Source organism: Syngnathus scovelli, chromosome 12 (genome assembly GCF_024217435.2).
Source record: "Syngnathus scovelli strain Florida chromosome 12, RoL_Ssco_1.2, whole genome shotgun sequence".
Taxonomy (NCBI): Eukaryota; Metazoa; Chordata; class Actinopteri; order Syngnathiformes; family Syngnathidae; genus Syngnathus; species Syngnathus scovelli.
The window spans coordinates 1,681,622-1,701,977 of record NC_090858.1 but is presented as its reverse complement, the minus strand read 5'-3'; the positions used below and the strand labels follow the sequence as shown (position 1 = coordinate 1,701,977).

General features: G+C 43.4%; 1 protein-coding gene across 2 annotated transcripts in view; it reads left to right on the top strand.

Annotated features, from left to right (window-relative positions):
• Positions 1 to 493: 493 nt before the first annotated feature.
• Positions 494 to 20,356, top strand: part of zmiz1a (zinc finger, MIZ-type containing 1a) — a 108,792-nt gene continuing 88,929 nt past the window's right edge. The window contains exons 1-4 of one of the 2 annotated variants that reach the window (XM_049736633.2): positions 494 to 580; positions 657 to 712; positions 2,467 to 2,537; positions 5,842 to 5,946. The gene's annotated coding sequence lies outside the window, so the exon portion shown is untranslated. Of the gene's footprint in view, positions 713 to 2,466; positions 2,538 to 5,841; positions 5,947 to 20,356 lie in introns of both variants that reach the window. The other variant, XM_049736634.1, reaches the window with a different exon arrangement.

Genomic DNA, 20,356 nt, shown 5'->3' with positions numbered 1-20,356 from the left:
ATCGTTCACTCATGAGCCAACACTAACAGCAACACACACATAAACTGAGTATGCGCCGATGCCACAAGATGAAATGTCAAGATTCTCCGATTTGCCACGCATGCACGATTAGCAAGTGACTGACCAGGCCTTGCGCTAACTGACCTGTGGTTTGGCGATCCTGTTTACAATTTAATGTTGGACAATTTCCCACGGCACAGCTGAACATCTCTTTAAGCGACAGAGATGAGGAAGGAAGTGAAGTGCGCACAGCTTTTGCTCTCTGTGTTTACAGGCAATTTTACGCCGTACCATAAGTGCAGTGTCAGCATCGGGAGAGTCCCAAGTGAGTCTCCTATGTGCCAAATAAAGAAAGCCCTGATAAAGCTCAATGACTTCCTTCAGGGCCTATATGTACTTTGATCCCCCCCCCCCCCCCCCCCCAAATCGTTACACGATTTGTCCACAAGACGGCGGTCTAACTCCACTCAATCAGATAACTAACCTTTTTTTCCCCCCCGAATGACCAATGACGTGCTGGCAAGTAATTGCACCAGCTGCCAAGATAACATTTTCAACAATGGCGGATCACCAGTTTAAGGTAATGCTAGCGAAATGTTGAGCATGATAATGGTGTTACGGCAAACAAATAAAAATAAAACAATTCTCACTTTCAGCAACAAGTGAAGATGAAGAACAGTATCATGGCGGACAACAGGAGAGACACTTTGGGGTAAGTGGTCGTGTTTAACTGACACATTTCTTGGCTGGTTTTGCGAGCTTTAGCAAATTTAGCATTAGCGTAACAAACACAGGTGCAATTGTCGCTCAAACCAAGTATAGAAAGAATATTTAATATTATTTATATATTTTAATATTTAGTATTGGAATGAGTTTTCCATTCCAAAGTATTCACAACTGAAATAAATTAGATTTTCATGAGCACACTTTCCTCTTTTAATGTTGTCCTGGGAAAAAAAAATAAAAAACTCGCGGAGACATGAAGACTGTAAGAGGCACCATTTCAATTTTATGAACAAAATGCTCCCTTCACTGAAGAGTCCTGCCCATGTTTCTTCAATCAGCGGAGCAAATTTTTATTTTGGATTTGACTTTGCATGATGCCACTACCCAAAAGTACCATCTTGACTCATTTACATACTTTTTCAATTGCACACTGACACCAAATTGCCCCTTGTGGGGGGATCACGTTAGTTTGATGGAGTTTGCGCGTACCACAGGGCAAGACGACCAAATTGTGATTAACTTTATTCGTCAAATTTTTATACATAAAGAAAAAAGATGTGACAAAATCAGGTTTGGATTGCGAATCCGACACTTGAGTTATTTTGCCATTTTTGAGTGAGCTTCACATTCTCCCTCCTTGTGCTCATTGGTATTCCTGCTCATATTAGCCTCTTCAATCAGCAACAGAAAAGCTGTGATTAATGGCAGCAGAGAGAGCAATCTCCCAGTGATTCACCGGCGTGAATAAAAAGGAAGATTTGCTCATATTTCCGCTCAAGACGCTGAAAAATATCGTCCGGCATTGGTGAGATGTGTGATTTATGATGTTGTTAGTTACTCTCGTGTTAAGTCCATAGAGCAAAATGAAAGCCAAATTAGTATGAATAACAGATGCTTCCTGTTTTAGTGTGCAACTCCTCATTTACTGGCCAATCTCACACTTAAATAATGAAAATGGGATACGTTCGTCTCGATGGTTTGAGTGGTTAACTCATTACAAGCTAATGTTGGAATCTAGAAATCAATACGTTTTTTATGGTTGGTGCTTTTCGTAAATCAAGCGGTTTGCATGAATACTCAATTTTATGTCTGATAAATTTTTCTTCCACTGCACATAATGCATTATATAAATTTCAAGATATAAAGGTTTTTATTCAAACAAATATGATGACAGCAATATATTTATATTGTAATGAATCCTTTTTGCGGTTGAGTGACTAAGTACTACACCCCTTTGCCATGATATGAGGAAATAGCAAACAATTTGCATGCATGATGTTACATCATGTTACGCGAGACCTCAAGCCAAAACATTATTGGTGGACATCAAATGACAAGCGAGCGCTCGTATTCAAAATGAGTCATTTGTTATCCCAAAGAGACGTCATTTCATTTCAAACATTAGCTGGACAAATATCACCAGTATCTCCACATCCAAATCCCCTCTGTAACCCCCCTCAACCCGCATATTAACACAGATTGATTTCAATCAAACATTAGCCCTGCAAATGTGTAACGGGCCATCGGACTAGCGTCATTACTGCCGCTCGTTTGCCAGCTAAGAGACGATCAGATATGACAGGGGCGGAATTAGCTTTGTGCTGGCTCTCTGGCACTCTCATCCCAAACTGCCGCCGGGTGTGTGGGGGTGTGTGGGGGTGGGGGTGGGGGCTTTCCGATTAAAAGGATATATTGTATACTACATGCACATTAAAGCTCTACTTTCCTTCCTACTTACAGATCACACAAAGGCTGGATGGAGCGTGGCGTATGTGCGTCAATGGATGACCTGAGCTGCTCCTTTCTCGAAGGTGAGGGTGACAGTCATATCGAAATCCTGCTTTGCCACGTTCAACTCCGTGTCATGAATATACAGCGGAACAAAGCTTGTTTCTGGGGTGGTCTCTTTTGCACCGGGCTGCATGCAGTCTCATTGAACGCTGTTTAAAATCAATACGCTCTGACCTTACCCAAGTCAGAGGCCATGCTGGGGACCCCATCAGGCAGAGTACAGACCCCCACCCAACACCCCTTCAAGTATGAGCACTACTGACTAAACGACTTTCAGCAAATTTACATCAGGGCGTTTGTAAACCGCATAAATATTAATATGATTTTTTTTTGGTAGTATTGCATCATTTTTGCACATGTACTAGTTAAGATATTTAAATGCAAATGTGCTAAAAAAGTGTACTAGCCTTATTTTTTTCTTCTCACATCATGTGGCATGTTGTAAATGTAGTAAATATTATATGTACTATGCATGTTAGAATTGTTGGAACCATGCTTGTAACCCAAAGCATGCATCCCAAATCATCTTTCTACATTGAAATGAATGAAAATGGCAGTAATTCATCCTAGCCTTCCCCTGAAAAAAAAACATTTTGTTTTAAAACAATGAACAGCCTGAACTGGCTGCCATACAGTAATAAAAGGATTACTAGAATGTATAGAATGAATCTCCTGAGATGGAGGGGCCACTCGAATCTCTCGAAATTCCCAATGGCCACCATGCTCCTGTTTATGACATTAAAAGTGAAATGTAATCCGATTGAAATCCAATGAGTAATATCATAAAACTGAATTGTACATATTAAGTCCTCACTGAAGTTCACACTTCTGGTGAAAGTTGATTGGCACGAACAAATCATTCCTCGGAAAAAGGCAGACTTGTCACTCTCTGCCGCAAGTTGTGTGGATGGATTAGACCACTACGTGTCGAGGATGGCTTTAATAATTAAGAAGAGCCGAGAATATAAGCTGCTCCCTGTTGTGCAGTCAACTGTACTGGCACGAAAAAGAGCTGGGCTAGAAGGATGAAGAGGAGGAGGGTGGTAATGGTGAGAAGTGCTTATGAAATATGGATATCAGGAAGAAAGCAGTCCAGGAAAGTTGCCAGGGAAAAATTCTTTAATTAGTTGAGTGATAGTTGCAAATACTCAACAGTGATAACAGTTGAAAAATACGACGCATTTTCAAAGTGTTTGTGAGCCGTGCGTGCCGACGGAGCGCTGTTTGTCTTCATACAACTCCAATTATCATCCGGTACGAGAGAAGCAATTAATTGAAGAATTTCCGTCAGTGTCATAAAAGAAAATACCAAGGTAATCCCTAACGGCATCTGTAGCGTGCGCCTGATTTCATGCCGCCATTCTGAGTGCCAAAGAATCCCAGCGGTGGGTGGGATGAGCCGTGAGATTCAACATCTCAACACTTCTGATGCAAAGATTTCTTAAAAAAAAAAAGAAAAGTGATTTTGTTCAGAGCAGGTTTTCAGAGTGTTGTTTGTACCTTGTGTGGTTTTGACAATGCTGTGATGACAACTCCATTTCGCCAGACTTTAAGAGCAAATAGTACTTGAACAAATATTGTTCAGCATTGCGTTACATTCTGCTGCTACCATGACAAATATTTCCCCATTGACTCTTGTTGATTACATTTTGTCGCGGCCCGCATCGTAGTCATAGTTTCCGTCGTAGGGCCATTATGACTGCCAACGGCTTATAAAGTACACAGCAAGCTGATGAATAATAACTAGTTTTGAAATTAGCAAGTAGTAAAACCCGTTGGACGGTAATAAAAATTGAAAAAAGACCATTTATAATTTTAGTACTGACACATGAAGTCGATGCACAATTTGTTTTTGCGGACCACATAAATTAATGCATTGATGCCTTGAGTTTGACACCAATGCTCCAAGATGTGTGGCCTCATTTCTCCCAAACACGATTGTCCCATAAAGCCATTTTAAGCCAAGACCGTCATTATTTTTTCTCTCCTGGTATATACCCGAGTGCATGGTGCTTGTTATACAACACCGCTGATATAACATAACTCAGCAAAGGGTTACACCAGACACTCTGTGACTTTGGTTATATTAATTTGAAATGAGTGCATTATGAACTACTTGAGTTGCTGCATGCCAAATGTTGCACGCTCTGTTAAGCAAATGACTGTTAGATTTTCCCGGGCCCTGCTGTTGAAGCCGGCGACCGCGATATTAAGATTTAACATCACTCCTGACTGGAGATGGAAGCTGCTTTGCCTTCCCTCCAGCCTGGCTGAAGACCAGCATCATCCTCACCGCGGCGCAGTTAGCAAGTGTAGCACGCTATCGACGGAGCCGCCTGGCTGTGGCGTTTAGCTTCAAAGAACCACCCGCGGGCATCCTTTCTAATATTGTCGCAGTGACGGTGTTTTTCACAAACCTACTGATGCACGAGGCCTGTGAGGGGAAAAAAAAAACAGAGGGCAAAAATCAAACGTGTGTGAGGGAATTTTGTCAAACCGCAACTAAAGGTTTCCACTTGAATTCTGTGCGAGCTGTCATTTCAAGGCGATGACTCATCTCGAGGTTGTACGACGTTCACCTCGTCTACGCCATCAAAATGAAGAAAATCATTCATCCTGACTGAGCGAGTAGATTAACAATGCTTGTACTGTATGGCTGACTCCTCCAGCTCCCCCCTCCCCTCTCTCTTTGTCTTTTTCTTCCACATGCTACCCTTGTGCATGTTAGCATTACGTAAGCCGGGGGCCGTGTGTTGCAGTGAGAATGATGGTCCGTAGGGGTATGCACAAACAGCTGCAGTGTCAGTGATGGGTACATTTTATTATCACAGCGTGACACCAGACCTCAGGCACCTTCTGTGCACAAAACACAGTGAGCGAAAGCACGGCTAGCAAAATAAATAAATACTTTTTCATGAAACGTGGCTTCGATCTTAATAGTACGTTATGCGGTATGGCTACTGTTACCGCAATTTAAACACAGTTGGACTTTTTCCCGCAGTCCCATTCAACCGATCCGTCTTATTGCCTCCAGCGATCTATTTTATTTTATTTTTTTAAACGATGTGGATTTATTGGTTTGTTCATGATCAAAACGTCCTATTCATGATCAACCCAGATTTGCTTTTATGGTTGGTTCATGGTGTTCCCTTTCAAGTTTGATGCTATTCCACATGTCGATGATGTCATGGGTTGATGACTCCCATTCCACGTTTCCACCATCATTTATCGTCCTTCGTTTTGGGTCACCACATAAGAATCTGCTCTCTAATTAGAGAAATGTATATTTTGTAAATGTTTCTAATTCTCTGCGTTTCTCTACAGTACTCAAGTCAAGGCGCATGAAGATGAATTCCAGATCAGTCAGCCTACGGAAGAAACTAATTTCATCAACAGCCATGTCGTCGCGTTCAACGGTTGCAACTATGGGTGAGTCTTTGTTTTGTTTTCCTCAATCAAAGTGAGTTAGCAATTTAAATCTATTAATTGGAGGTATCTGTACACCCACAATACTTCAGGCAAACAAAAATCTGACATTAAGTCCTCCTCACCAGTAGTTGGCGCTATACTGTGCCAGTTTGGTATATCATCAAATCATCTGCTTCAGAAAGAAATGTATGTTCACATTTTTTGGGTTACTGTGCTAAATGCAATTTTCAACTATTGGTGAGTAATCAAAGAGTCAATACTCGGATTGATATCAATCGAAAAAATGAGTTTGTACATCCCTAGATATAAAGAGCAATACTTTTACGGGTGCATCCATCTTGCAGCTGTCAATTTCAGTGAAGGAATAGCGAGTCACAAAATCTGAACTAAAATACAAACAGGGAAACCTAATTTTTTTTGACCCGTCAATGAGACCTGCCAGCTCATTGAATTTAATCAAAAGATCAACAAAATCATTAATTAATTAATCGACTTTGACTTGAATCACATTACAGTCAGCTGCAAAAAATATGTTGTCCTTCAACTTTTCATAGACACACACACACACAGCTTCCACTAAAGTCGAGAGCCGCTCACATTTGTCACTCTGGCATGCGAGCGTCCCCTTTTTTTCTTTTTTTCTTTTCCGAGGTGGCCTTGTTTCCGCACGGGCTCTGGGCATCTCTCGCCATGGCTGCCTAGTAACTGGCAGATGCAGACAGTGATTTATGCAAATTGGCAGGGAAGTGCTTGTGGGTCAGCCGCGATAATGTGGCAAGACCGTGCATGTGGGCGACTCGACGGGATAGCCAAGTCGGAGCAGCCAGTGCACAATGAGGAGTTGCAAATAACTTTCTTAAAACTTTCAAATAATGACTTTTTTTCACGCTGTCAATAAACATTCACAATCGCCGCCATTGGTGCAATAACACTTGATGTTTTCGCCGCTGCCAGGAAACGCCCCCTTGACGACAAAATCAACAACAACAAAAGATAACATATTAAACACTGGCTTTGTCTGAAAATAGTCTGAGCATGACTCGAAATGTCCCCCTCAAGCCAGTTTGACTGCAGTGTGCCTCAATTGGATCGTTTCTTAAAATTCTTAGGTCATTTTCATCTCTCTGGCTTGTAAAAAGGGAACTTTTTCCTTTTTTAAAATTCAAATTCATAAGGTGGAAATGATGGTAACAGATGTGATTGCTATCCAGGGATTCAGGATGTTGATACGCTTTACTAAATGTGATCCTTCATCTCTTCCCCCTCATTTCCTGCCAACTCCCAACATCTAATTAAGGCAGGGAGGAAGAAAAAAAAAAAAAAAAAAAATCAGCCACTCTGTGGTTTTACTCGGATCCAGGTGATCCAGATGGTAACCGGGGGGTCGCGATACAGTCTTGCCATCCTCTGATACAAACAGTTGGTGTTTCTATTTCGGAAGCCGGGCACTTGTGGTGCTCGGCGCCGTTTAATTAGAGCGAATACATTAGGTCGTCGCGCGATCCTGCTACCTGGCATGGGTTCGAACGCTTTGGGAACGGCAGAGGAGGCCATCCCTCGCCCTGCGACACTCCACTCCCACCTGGAGGGGAACTCGGTGACAGATGGAGGCTTTGCGCGCCGAACTGGGCCGGATTACTGCGGTAACCATTAGCCCGGTCAGCGAGCCACCGTGGTGTCTTTGTGTTGGCTCTACCTTTGCCTGCTCGCTGATGCCATCCATCATCATTTGCCTTTGTCTTGCGCTTGATCCAAGACACCGATACAAATCTCGGTGGCGGACGATGGCCAGAATTGCTACCGAGATTATTATTCTCACTTGTCGAGGTAGAAAGATCCTTCATGTCTTTCTGGATCCACGCAAAACGTCTCATCCCTCAGGATTTGCCGTTGTTTTTGCATCATCATGCTAGCTAACAAGCATGAATGAAATCATAACCTTGTCAACTTGTAGTAAGTGGAAACTCATCTGCCCTGTGTCCGGAGAGGTAAACCTTCACGAGATCGGGCAAGCAATCGATGTGACACATCTCATAAAGAAGAGAAATGGCGGGGATCGGAAAGGAAGCAACGGAGACTGCCATTAATGCAAAATGTCCAAGCTGTCCAGAGTGGCTTCAATCTAATGGGGGGGGGGACAAGCGTGCACAACCTCCTGAAGGTTGTACCAGCAATTATACCACTTAGGAGTCTTTGACAGGCAAGGTCGCATCGGCAAACAGACGCGAGAAGCATCATAATATAGCACTCTGTGTTCGGCGCCACACGGCTCCTTTTAGCCGAAGCAATATCAATCTTACATGTGTATCTTGTGTCCACCGTGACCGAGAGTCGCCCCCCCACCCCCCCTCGCTACTCTTGTCTGGAATGGTTTTCAAAATCGAAAAGGAAAAAAAAACCCATGACGGATATAACAATAGAACAGCACCTATAGTATTTATCCTGTACCTTTTTATTTGATGACAAGGGTCACAAGAGGGAAAAGAAAACAAGTTTGAGCTCTTTCTTGTAAAACATAATCGGCTGGAAACCTGCTTTTGCCAGAATATGTCACAAAGTGTACATTTGTGATAACTACTCCCGCTATGTCCTCATTTTAATCTGGAATTATGAATGTAATGTTTTGAGCAGATGACAAATGTTGAAATATTTCCAGTCAACCAAATCAGATAATGACCTCTAAACTGACTTTTTGCAAAATGCTGACCTACTCCGGCTTTCACCCAAAAGTCATCTAAAATAGTCTCCAACTCATTCTAAGAGATCGAAAATAGATGGTCGTTTTTTTTAATGACATTGCGGAAACGCCATTTTCCCTTGCGTTACCAGATGAAAGGAACATCACGTGATTCGTCATTTTGACATGGACTTTATTACTACGGCTGCTTCAAAGTATCAAAACATTACATTTTTGACATACTTTGATGGTACTAAATTGTCCTAACCCAAGTCATTAGTGGTGTGTATTGAAATGAAGTCAGTCATTGTAAACAGATTTTTATTGCTTTTGAAGAAAAAAAAATGGAAATGGGACATACAATATATTTATTTGACAGCGATGATAAACTGTATATACAATATGTCTGAATATATTTGCACAATATTACAAACACATAGATATACTTTATTACAAGCAATTGAAGGATGCTGAGTTGGACACATCATGTGTTCTCTCTTTGGCTTTTTTTTTTTTTTTTGCTCTTCAAGCTCAGTTTCATGACAGTCATTCATCACACAGCTGTCAGAGGCTCCAACGTGACAGGCAGGAGATTTGTAGTCTCCAGCCGGATTGGAGGCACATATTTACACCCCTCCGCCACATGCTTAATTGTTATCAGATATGTTTTTGCCTTCGCATGCTGTTGTCTTTTCTGGCTCGATCTTGTAACGTTTGAAACCCTCCGAGCCGCCCCTCCTCGGCAGCGAGAGTCATTCTTAAATGTTCAGGGAGGTGACAAACTGTCTTGTCTGGCGCCAGAGTGTGCACCCAGGGACAACGAGATTCATGTTAATGGTGTCAAAAGTGGAAACCTCTCAGCTGTCCGTATTTTCCCGTCGACTGTAAACACATTAAGAGTTGGTGTTTCATATCGTCAACAGAGGGGCCGTATATTAAGTGTGAGCACCGCACCATGTTTGTAGCTCATTAGTCTTGCTGCTATTTTGAAATAATGCCTCCTACAGATCCTACGACGACAAGCTCGTCGAGGTGGGGAGGGAGGGAGGGCGAAAGAAAAACATTCCTTCGACACCCTCCCTGATTCCTCCTTTGCCCTGCCATCCATCTCCTCTCCTCCGTTCTTCATCATGCTCATGCTTTACCACTCACCTTTTTCTACCCTCGAACCCGCTGTCTGCTAATAGACTCTGTCCGCGTGGGATGAGATTAGCTCAGTGTGACAGCCTCTTGGGAGAATCTTTAAAAGAAAAAGAAAAAGCCTCTGTGCTCACACAACTAGCTATCTTATTTGTTTATTTTTTATCCCTATCCCCATGGAGTCATTATTTACTGTTATGAAATAATTTGTTTACTGTCGTGTTAGTTTTTCTTTTTCTTGCAGAATGTTTGGGGTCAATAACTGCGGTCTACTTGTAGTAGTATACTAAATCTATATACATATTTATATCGTTTTGTCACAAATTGATACTATTGTTCAGCAGGGGTCCGCTATTACAAATGATTGACTCATCATTTGATGATGCAATATTAATGGCTTGATGACACGACTGTGGCTTGAAAGCAAAGCGTGAGGAGTCTCCGACAGTGACATGAACAGTCGGTGAATGCGGCACTTTTAAAATACCCTCAGTTCTCCTATACTCTAATGTCCTTTGGCTCATTTTCCTCTTATTCTTATTTATCTCTTACACAGTGTACCTATTTAAACTCCCAGTAACCCATTAGTGTTCGAACAAACAGCTCTCAATGATCAGAGTGCCAACCAAAAGATGTGGTTGAAAGACAACAAGATGGAGCGCACTTCCCTCCAGGGAAGGATCCAAGCCCTCGTTGCCGTGGTATCGCATTGTTAGGCCTCACCATACGCGCATGAATCACCTGCTCTTTTATGAAGCTGCCGTTTGTACGCATTGTGTGCGCTCCGTCCGGCTGCCCTTGAGACGTCCTTGACTGGAAGCGTCCAACCTGCTGCTACGTGGAGCGGATATAATCCCGGTGATACATGGCAAACTCCTGACCTGTCTGTGCCGTGGCCGCTCTGTTTGACGCTATTATAGCAGCCGCTAATTGCTGATGACATTCATTTATTCACTTAGGCTGCATCATCTTCTCCATTAGTTTTTTTTTGTTTTTTTGTTTGTCTTGTAAAGCAAGTGACTCCACAGTGATGCGCATACTGATTCCGACACTATTTGTACGTCAGGTGGGACATTAAAAATCAAACTGTTCATTTTTTACAAGCGTCCCTTGATTAATGGTGCCACCGATAAACGATGAAACTAGCTTGCGCAGGGGTGTAAAAACGTCGTCACATTACCCGCTGCTACCGGCGAGGTGTTTTACGTAAAAAAAAAAAAAAAAAAAAAAATACAGCATGTAAAATTGACTTCAGTGCGTTTGCCGTTTGCCATCAAATTGATTGAAAAGGTTGTAATGTCCTTTTCAGGCAACTCGTTGGTAATGTCGAGCAGAAATTCCCAACCGCACCTCGCAAGGCTATTGGTAATTTGGTCATAAAATAAACATTAATTAAAGAGGTCATGGAAAAAAAAAGGTTTCACAATTTAAAGCGATTCCCACGTGTCTTAATTCCATATTAGTGACATGTTCTTACAATTACCTTAATTACATCACAATTACGACACCCTGTTATTTAAGATCTCTGGAATGTAGTCAATTTTATTTTTTTTTCAAAGGTGTGGGGAGGGGGGGGGGGGGCACGTGCATCCTGTCTCATTAAAATGGAAATGAGCGACTGGTCACTGCATCCTCTCCTGTGGATCCAATGCCGTCTGTATGGACTTTGTTACCATGACGACCCAGGGTGTGTGTTTTTTCATACATCCCTCTTTAGCACAATTATGACTTCACAGCTGGCTTCGTATGGGTTCCGACTTTGCATATTTGACTCGAGTCTACATGTGTCGAGATGGCGCGCCGATGCCGGTGTCTGTTTGCGGGGATTCAATTCTCCTTAATGTCCTTAGGTGGTCAGAAAATGAGCATCAGAGCCGCTATCAGCAGCAGGTCAGCCGGTGTCTGTTTGTAATTAAGGCGGAGGATGATCTGCACAATTCATCTGATGTGCTGATAAAGGCCACGGGGAACAAAAGAGAGCTGACAAAACAGCAATTGTATCATCGCCGACCCATTTCAACGTGGTTTTGCTTTGGAAAAGATACCGGCCTTTAAAATGGATTGATTTCCCGTTCCGGCGATATTGAAACTAAAATGCGCTTTGCTCGCTTGTCGCATTGCACCACAGCTTCATCATTGATTCATCAAGGTAGCTCGTTTAACCTCTGCCTTTAGTATCCAAATTGTGGCGTGAAGTTGTTCTAATGACTATTTAAAAAAATATATATATGAAATGTGAAGTACACATTGCGGTTTGATACTCGCCCACAGGTAATTAGTGACCGTTCTCATCACCAAAGAGCACTTGAAAGTCACTCAACTCATCTGGTTGAAGAGGACTGACGTATGTGTTTTATAATACATTGCGATTCTTTTTCATTCCATTTTTTTTTGTCGTTATGCTCGTCTTTGTCTTTTTTTGGCTTATGCGCTGACCACAACAATAGTATAAATTTGACACAGTGTCAGGAGTATCGATTACGATTGGTCGATTAATTCATTTTGTGGAATTTGTGATTGATCATATCTAATTGTTCTTAGTATTAAATAAATCCATTGTTGTGACAATCCTGGCAGCAAGGACGCTTCGTGGTTTCTAGGTGCCTCACAGTTCCGAGGTCTGCGGCTCGTGTTAGTTGTGACTTTAGAGTGCTTTATTTTCTAATTGTCTTCCCTTGTTTTTGTAGGAGACCAAAAAGTGTTTCAAGGCACTGCTGTAATTGCACAATCATCTGAAAGTGTATATTCTGTACAAAAAAAAAAAAAAAAAAAGCAGACAGAGGCATTCAATTTGCGGTGCGCTCGACGACCTCTTTGTGCCACCACTTTGGGCATTTGGATTTTTGATGCAACACTCTCGGCGTGTGTTCTTTCAGTGGGCCATTTAAAACACGGCGGGTCAATCCACATTCATGAAGAGTGCATTTCCCCTCAATGCCTCAGTGGTCCGCAAAGCCTCGCTGCCACTTTCAGCCATTCTCTGCTTTGCGCGTTAATCCATCCTGGGAGAAAAAAAGAAAAAAAAAAAAAAAAGCATCCTTCCATGCCGTGCTGTGAGAAGGGACACTCGCACCCACAAACGGGTGAGGAACCAGCAAAAGCTTGTGGACACACATTTTCACAGCCTCAGTGGCAGAAAATCCATAGCCCTTTCTAGGAGGAGGAATTCCATTAGATAATAGATATGGAATCCATCTCGATTCCTCACCTTATCTTCTCCTGCGCCGAGGGATCGATACTGGGGCTTCAGCTCAACTGCCAACAATAACAGGAAATTGATAGGACCCAGTGAGCAGTGTAGAGGTCCTCTAATGGCATCTCGCTAATACAAATAACAAGTGGGGGGAGGGGGTGGGCCTTAATTAGTTAAAGGCTGCTTATAGTAATGAGGAGGGAGCTGATGTTGAGAGTTCATGAACCAACACGCGCAGATTAAGCCCGTTGATTGTTTGGAAAATCGCCGCATTACACTTTACAAGACGAGTACGCTTTACGCTTGTACACAAAAGGCAAGAGGGCTGACAGAGGGAACAATTTTCGTCACTTATCTAACAAAACGCAACCACGCGCTGGAATGGCATCTCATTTTCCACACAGCCAAGGAGCTTTCCTGTCAAGTTTCCCTCCAGTGCCGTACTCACAGAGACAGTTGCCCGGCAACGCATTCCAAACAGTAGCGCGACATGCAGACGAGGTGAGCCCGCGGTCGGGTGGTCCGAGATAGTACGAGCGGGGAAGGGCTCTCATGCGAGGACGACTCGTGTTTTGGTTTGCACCCCGAAATGTGGCAACGTGAGCGAGGGTTTACAGCTGGGTGGTCACCAAAGTCCAGAGTCCATCTTGATTGAGGTGTTTGCTCAGCTGAAAGGCCATTTATGACATAGGGGGAGGGAGGGTCCGTAATATACGGCTACATTTATAGGAAAACAATATATTACGCAATATAGCTTATACATGAGTTTGGGGATTTGATAGAACAGTAAAAGCAATGTAGAGTTGTCACAACTCAGTTCTAGCACCAAACACTTGTATCTCCTTCCGATCTATGGAAACGCCATTAATTTGTTCCAGTCCTTCCAAAATTTCTTTTCGCATTTTTGCTTGATGTTTGAGTTGCGCTCATGTTGTCACACAGTATCAAATTGACTAATTATAGCCCCATGTAATAACCTCCAGCATAAGCTCATTGATTCAAACTTTAACTGACATCAATGACTCAATAATTGCTAATTGTTAACGGTTGCTGGCGCTTATAGGAAGTCTTGGTTACAAACAACATCTGAAAACAGACAGTGCCTCGGGCCATATTCATCTCTGGAAAACATTCCTGTAGTTGATGTTGCAACCAGCAACTCGTGCACCATAGTAACCCATTCACTCCGTTTAATTGTAAGTGGAACTGCGCTGAGCAGCATTTAATGCGATTTCCATGGGGGGGAGAGCTTGATCCTGTCTCGCGCTCTCCGTGCAGGAAAGCCTTTCCGCACTCCAGCAGGTGGTGCTGTCGCCGCTTTTTGCTCTAACCGCAGCTATCACAACATCTTTTGCGACTAAACATACGCTTCTAGAGCATTGCGGATGAAGCCGACACCAGGCAAATTTAGATCATCGAGATGCGCCCGATTACGAGTGCGCGAGGGGGAAACACTTTGCCGTGTGATCTCGGTGCTTGTCTAGCGGGTGGGGGCATTATCTGCAGTAATAGAGTCAGATCTTCACAGACAAATCCCTTTTAATGTCAGCCACAACGCCCTGGGGAGACCACCCTCACTGGGAGCTGGGTGATGGCAGCTAATTTCAACCCACACAATAGAGTCTGCCTCGTTAGATCACACCATTACTTCATCGGGAAGACTCGGTGCGTGCGTCGAGGGAGGAGGGCTCAGATGTTAAGTGAAGAACAGTCTTTTTTTTTTCCAAGCCGCTTTGAGGAATTAAGGTCATGTTTTCTTACGTACACGTAAAGAATGACGCCGTCGCCTTGGCCGACACGTACAGTCACGGTTGGGATCAGATAAGACGGCTTGTTCTTGCGGATAACATCACGCAACATAACAAACTGGTTGTGATTGAGTATTATTGCGCCCCGGCGGTGGAGTCACTCTTGGCCCTCTCCGTGCTTTGCTCCACCGCATGATGTCATCACGTGGCAAGGTATTTCTCTCAGACATAACCTGTCTACTCCTGTCAGAGGCCGCGGTAACACGAGCCGCCTTAAAAGTCTGGGAGCGAGCGCCGGTCACTCGCAGACAAGGGCGTTATTTATTTTCTCTGGAGGAGATTCAATACCTCCTCCCGAGGCCCGGCAGCCCCGAGATGGACTGCGAGGCACAAAGCACTTTTCCTCTGGAGACATTTGAGAGGTGGCTGAAGAGCTCTTTGGAGAGGCCAAGGAGTGGCTGCTTGTAACGATTAGTCACTGTTAATCTACTAAATCACTCCGATTTGGGACGTGTCAGACTCCAAAGTAGGCTTCAGGCGATGATTTTGTTGATGAAGTTGTGATGAAGCAGTCGCACCGATTTTGAAAATCACCTTCAGAAATTCATACCGAGTCTTCTTATTGCTTTTATCAAGCTAGACTTTATTATAATTGACGGACTTGTGTCTGCTATGTGTAAACAGCATAAACTAGGCCCCACTTTGTTGATCAAGACATCTCTAGTTAAAGTCCTTCTCATCCGTTCCCTCCCCGGTGACTTCGGGTGTTCCCCAGGGCTCTGTCCTGAGGCCCCTACTGTTCATCATTCACCTCCTCCCTCTTGGTATTATTTTCCATACATTTTATATTCTCTTCCGTTGCTTCACGGATGACACCCTCTCCAGTAAACCCAAGGTCTCACTTCCACTCTCTTCCCTTACCTTCTACTTATCAGACATTGACATTTTCCGAAATTAACAAAACCAAGATTGATACTAAATCTACATCATCCAATGTCGACAGGACATCCTGTTTTGTAGTTAATGGTGAAGCCGTGCTCGTTGTGTTATCCCCAGATGTCCCAAGATGTTAACGGCAATGATATTAAATTCACAAATTAGTATTTCATACGCATGTTCTACCTGTTTTGTGGCCACATTTAAATATTGGTCACCACAAATTACCCAATTATGTGCAGTTATGTTTTTATTACAGCTGCAATTTTACTTTAATTTTTTCATGTCAGATCTGAGGTTCTGTATACACCACAGAATAATCACTCAGGATAATCTTTTAGAGACATCCAACAAATGGAGATTTGCTCAATTTGTGCGTATGTGTCTCAGATGGAATTCAAGTGATGTTTTGCATGGCAAGCAATATGAATGCTCCTTTTACCCACTGTTCAAAAGCATGAAGGACACTCGTTGTATTATGTATAAGTTTAGCACCACAGTGTTCTTACAGAGAATGATATTTATAAAAGAAGCCATGCTAATGCAACCCAAAACACACAAGCAGTAAACGTGTGTGCGTGACTGTGTATGTGTGTGTATGTATTCCTCAAACACAGTTTTTTATATTTATATATACATACAGGTGTGTATATATATATGTGGGTGCATATATGTGCCAGGCTTTAATGTGAAAGCCAGAGCGATGGCTCTCCGCCAACATCTGCTCGCCAAATCACACCGCCACTGAAGCTGTTTGAAAAAGCACTTTTGAGAACTCACAAATTGCGTTTGAACATTTGTGTTTAAAGTGCAGTGCAACCTCAAAGGAAACAATTTTGTCCAATGGGAAATATCTTATTTCCCCCCAAAAAAGTGGCCTCGCTCTGCTTAAAACAAATGAAGGCCTATCTCTCTCTCAAATAGACGCCTCCCTTTCTCCATCAGGAACAAAGGGTGGTAACTGTAAATATCTCAGTTCGTAGTCACTTTGTTTGCACACAATTCAGTAGTTTGAATGCTGTTGCTAACCAAAACAGCAGCAGCAAAGAAAAAAAATAGTACACGTTATTAATGACGGTAAATGAGTTATTTATGGCAGTGACGTTTCATTATGAAGCTTAAATGAGGTAAAAAAAATGCACAAGTTTGAAACAAACACATCGCATTCCAAGCTAAGTTAACATAATACCTGCTCCTCACATTGCCACAAAATCCGAAGCGCCGTGTCTCGTTTTCATGAACTCACTCCAGGATCAGCAAACACTAAATGGTTTCAGGGTGAGTCACAATATCCAGTACGTAGAGCAGCAAAAGGGCTAGCAGGGGAGCATGAGTCAGTGAGGCATGCGTAAAAAGCACCATACAACACACGCGGTAACATCGACGACCTTTGACGAGGTTGCGACACGACCGTCCAAGATAATTACGTCTGACTTCAAATGAGAAATGCACGGAGGTTTATTGATTCGTTTAATATTTACTACATCTTCATCTGAAAAGGAAAAAAAAAAAAACAACGCGGACACATTACTCAAATGCAGCAAAGTGAGACAGGGTTTTAATACGCTGCAAATCCTTGCTGGAAAACACAGCCACGCCAAAGCAGTCTAAGTTAGAGTGCAGCCATCGACTGGTTAAAAGCCGATGCCAATCAATACAAAGTTGTTTTGGCCACCCACGCTATTATATTAATGTCATCCTGAGAAATAGGCTCTCGCTTATAGGTGGCTTGTCTGCAAGCCTGTTTGTTTTTTTACAGTTAGGCAAGCACTGTCCATGTCGACGGTGCTTTTTATGCTTATTTCAAAACTGCTCTTTTTTTTTACACTACTGTGGCGCAACCTTTTTAAAGCAGCAGCAACTAACATGTTTATTGCGTCACTTTTTGTCGAAATCTCAAGGCACACCATCAAGGGGGGAGGCTTGAATATGTTAAGAAAAAAAAAAAATATATATATATATGAATTTTTTTTCCAAACATATTGTGTATTTAGAATAATAATTGTGTTAAAGAGCTCCCACATATTGGTGTATTAAAATGACAAATATGAGCACTGCTTTTAAATTATGGGCAGCTGTGGCACGGACCTTCCATTGGTTGGTGGTCTCATCCATTTGTTAAGCACCGTGCACCGCAACAAAGCCGACACGCCGTATAACTGCGCTTCTAATGTTCCGCATCCTCCTGAGAGCTGCTCTGTGACAAGTGAGCTTGCTCGTTGTGCAGTCAAGGATGACACAGAGGTTGAAGTGGTCACACATTTACTCAGCTCTCACAGTGTCCCTCTGGCACATGTTCTACCCAAGGTCACATACTGCATTGCGTAATAATGCAAAAAAAAAAAAAACATGCAAGTGCGTTAAAGCGGCCAGATGAGGAGGAAGGCGGCTGAAAATAGCCTCATGGCGGCAGCTATTGCCCAACAGCCCCCCAAAGCATCGGCCCACCACACTTCATTTACACTAAATGAAGAGTCCCACTTGAGATGGGAGTGAATTGTAGACCTCAAATGGCTTTAGCCAGCCATCGCAGCCTTAAAGGAACACTCCTTTGGTGCACGGCTACCAGAAACAACACCCATGTGTGAGGGAGCCAAATCTCCTTGCCCGCCTCCCTCCGGCATCCCCTGCCTCTCCCCTTCTGCCTCCCCCCCCCCCTATCTCCTCCACCTCGCTGCCCTGGCCTGAGGGAGCTGTTAGCTCTCTGGATGCCGGGGCTCTATTGTGAGCACGCATTGATTACCTCTGCGCTCCCCGCAGCCGGCCGGGCCCGTCGGCACGGGGCCCCCGCCCGCCTGCCTGCCTGTCTGGCTTCCCGGTCGGCCCACATGCACGCCAAACAAACAAACAAGCACAAACGGAGGGTGTGATCGAGAGCGGCTCTAGAAAAGGCCGATCTGTGCGCTTCACGCTGCTTATCTGTCTCACTTTTGTACTTCTCGCCGCCCGAGACGATCAATGGCGCGCCGGAGCAAACCGGTCCCGTTTTAAAATAGTGCTCGTCTGCCTTCCCTCTGCGGGGGTTGATCCATTTATTGCCCCCGCGTATCGGCTTGTCCTCCGTACTCGGCGACACGGCTCCTTTGGCTGGCTCAATAGCTTTGCTTTAGTTTCTCACCCCAAAATCTCACTATGACATTGAATGTCGCACACGTTCAACCCGCCTTTAAACGGTTTGAATAGACTATTGATGCTGCGGTTGCATCGCGTTGGCGGTTCGAGGTTCGGGTTGAAATGATTTTTAAATAATACAAGTCGTCAAACAAGCGGGAGGATAAAGACGCCAATCTGCGTCTACGCTGAAAAAATGTGTTGGAGTTGCATTCATCAAGAGTAAATTCAATACCTATTTTTTTTTCCAGTGTTCAAGGTTGTTTACTGTCTCATGTAATCATTTATTTTAGCGTCTATGCAATGGATATAAAAAGTCTACACACCCTTGTTCAAACAACAGCTTTTTGTGATACAGAAAATGAGGTCAATTCAAAAATGAAACATTTTCCCAAGAAGTAAAAATAAGCACGATACAAGATAACGTGGTTGCAAAAGTGTGCACACCTGCTTACAGCAGAAGATGTGACACTTCTCAAAACATACAAACTTGATGTTAAATGGGAGTGGGCACCATTTCATGTGCCTCTGAATAACCCCAAATAAAGTTCAGCTATTCGCTGGTGGTGGCATTTTTGTTCTGACATCTCATAGCACATGACACAGTCCACAGAGAGATACCACTGCAGAAGGAACTCATTGTTCAGTAGTATCAGTCACGGGAACGGATGGAAAATACATTTTCAATGCGTTCAAATATACCATACACAACCGAATTTGAACCTTAACCCCAATATCGACCTTCTGTAAACGTAGTCATTGTAACAAATATAATTCCTCTCTTGGGTTTGCTGGGTTTCTTTAGTTTCAACAATCCCAATTCTACACCAGTGCTGGCCCTGTTTAAAATCCAACATGAAGCGTGTCTGAGTCATTGACCGGAGCTGGAAAACCCATTTAAGCACACCAGTGAAAAATGTGTGTCCATCCTCTCGCTCCAGTGTGAAAGACATGACAGTCAGTCAGTCCGTCTAACTTGTTTATTACTTCTCAGGCAGAGTGTTTTCAGCAGCTTGCTCGTGACAGCAGGGTGGCACCCCAGAACAAGCATCACAGCTCGGTGTGAACACTGAAGCTGATGTCAGCACTTATGAGATAAAGCCTCGTTTCCATCCAGCAGTATTGTTTCATGTCTTAGGTTAAGAGCGGTTAGGGTAAAATACACATTTTCTTTAGATCCTACCCGAGGCCATGTTGACCACCTAGTGTGGTCCTGGAGGACCAGTTGTCCTCGCCGTATATCCACTTTTGAGGCCTCAGCTGTCTGAGGACCAGTTGTCCTACAATCGCCGAGAGTAATGCTCTATTGTGAGCCAGGATGATTCTAATCCAAGGTTCTGGTCGTGTACCAATTGCGGCGCCAAAACATGGAGGTGCCAAGAAGTTGTCAGATCGTTTGAGCGCTAAAATAAAGTGACCCGTAGCGCTGGATAAAAAACAGCCTTAAGGTGACCAAGAGAAATCAACACCCCAGTGTTCTAAACTGGAATGTGTTTTCTTACGGTAATTGGATCTTTTCCCACAACACAATGCAATATGAATTAACCTTGTCATGGCGCATGCCAGACGGAGACTTCCCTTTGTTCCCCCTGGATTCATTCACTC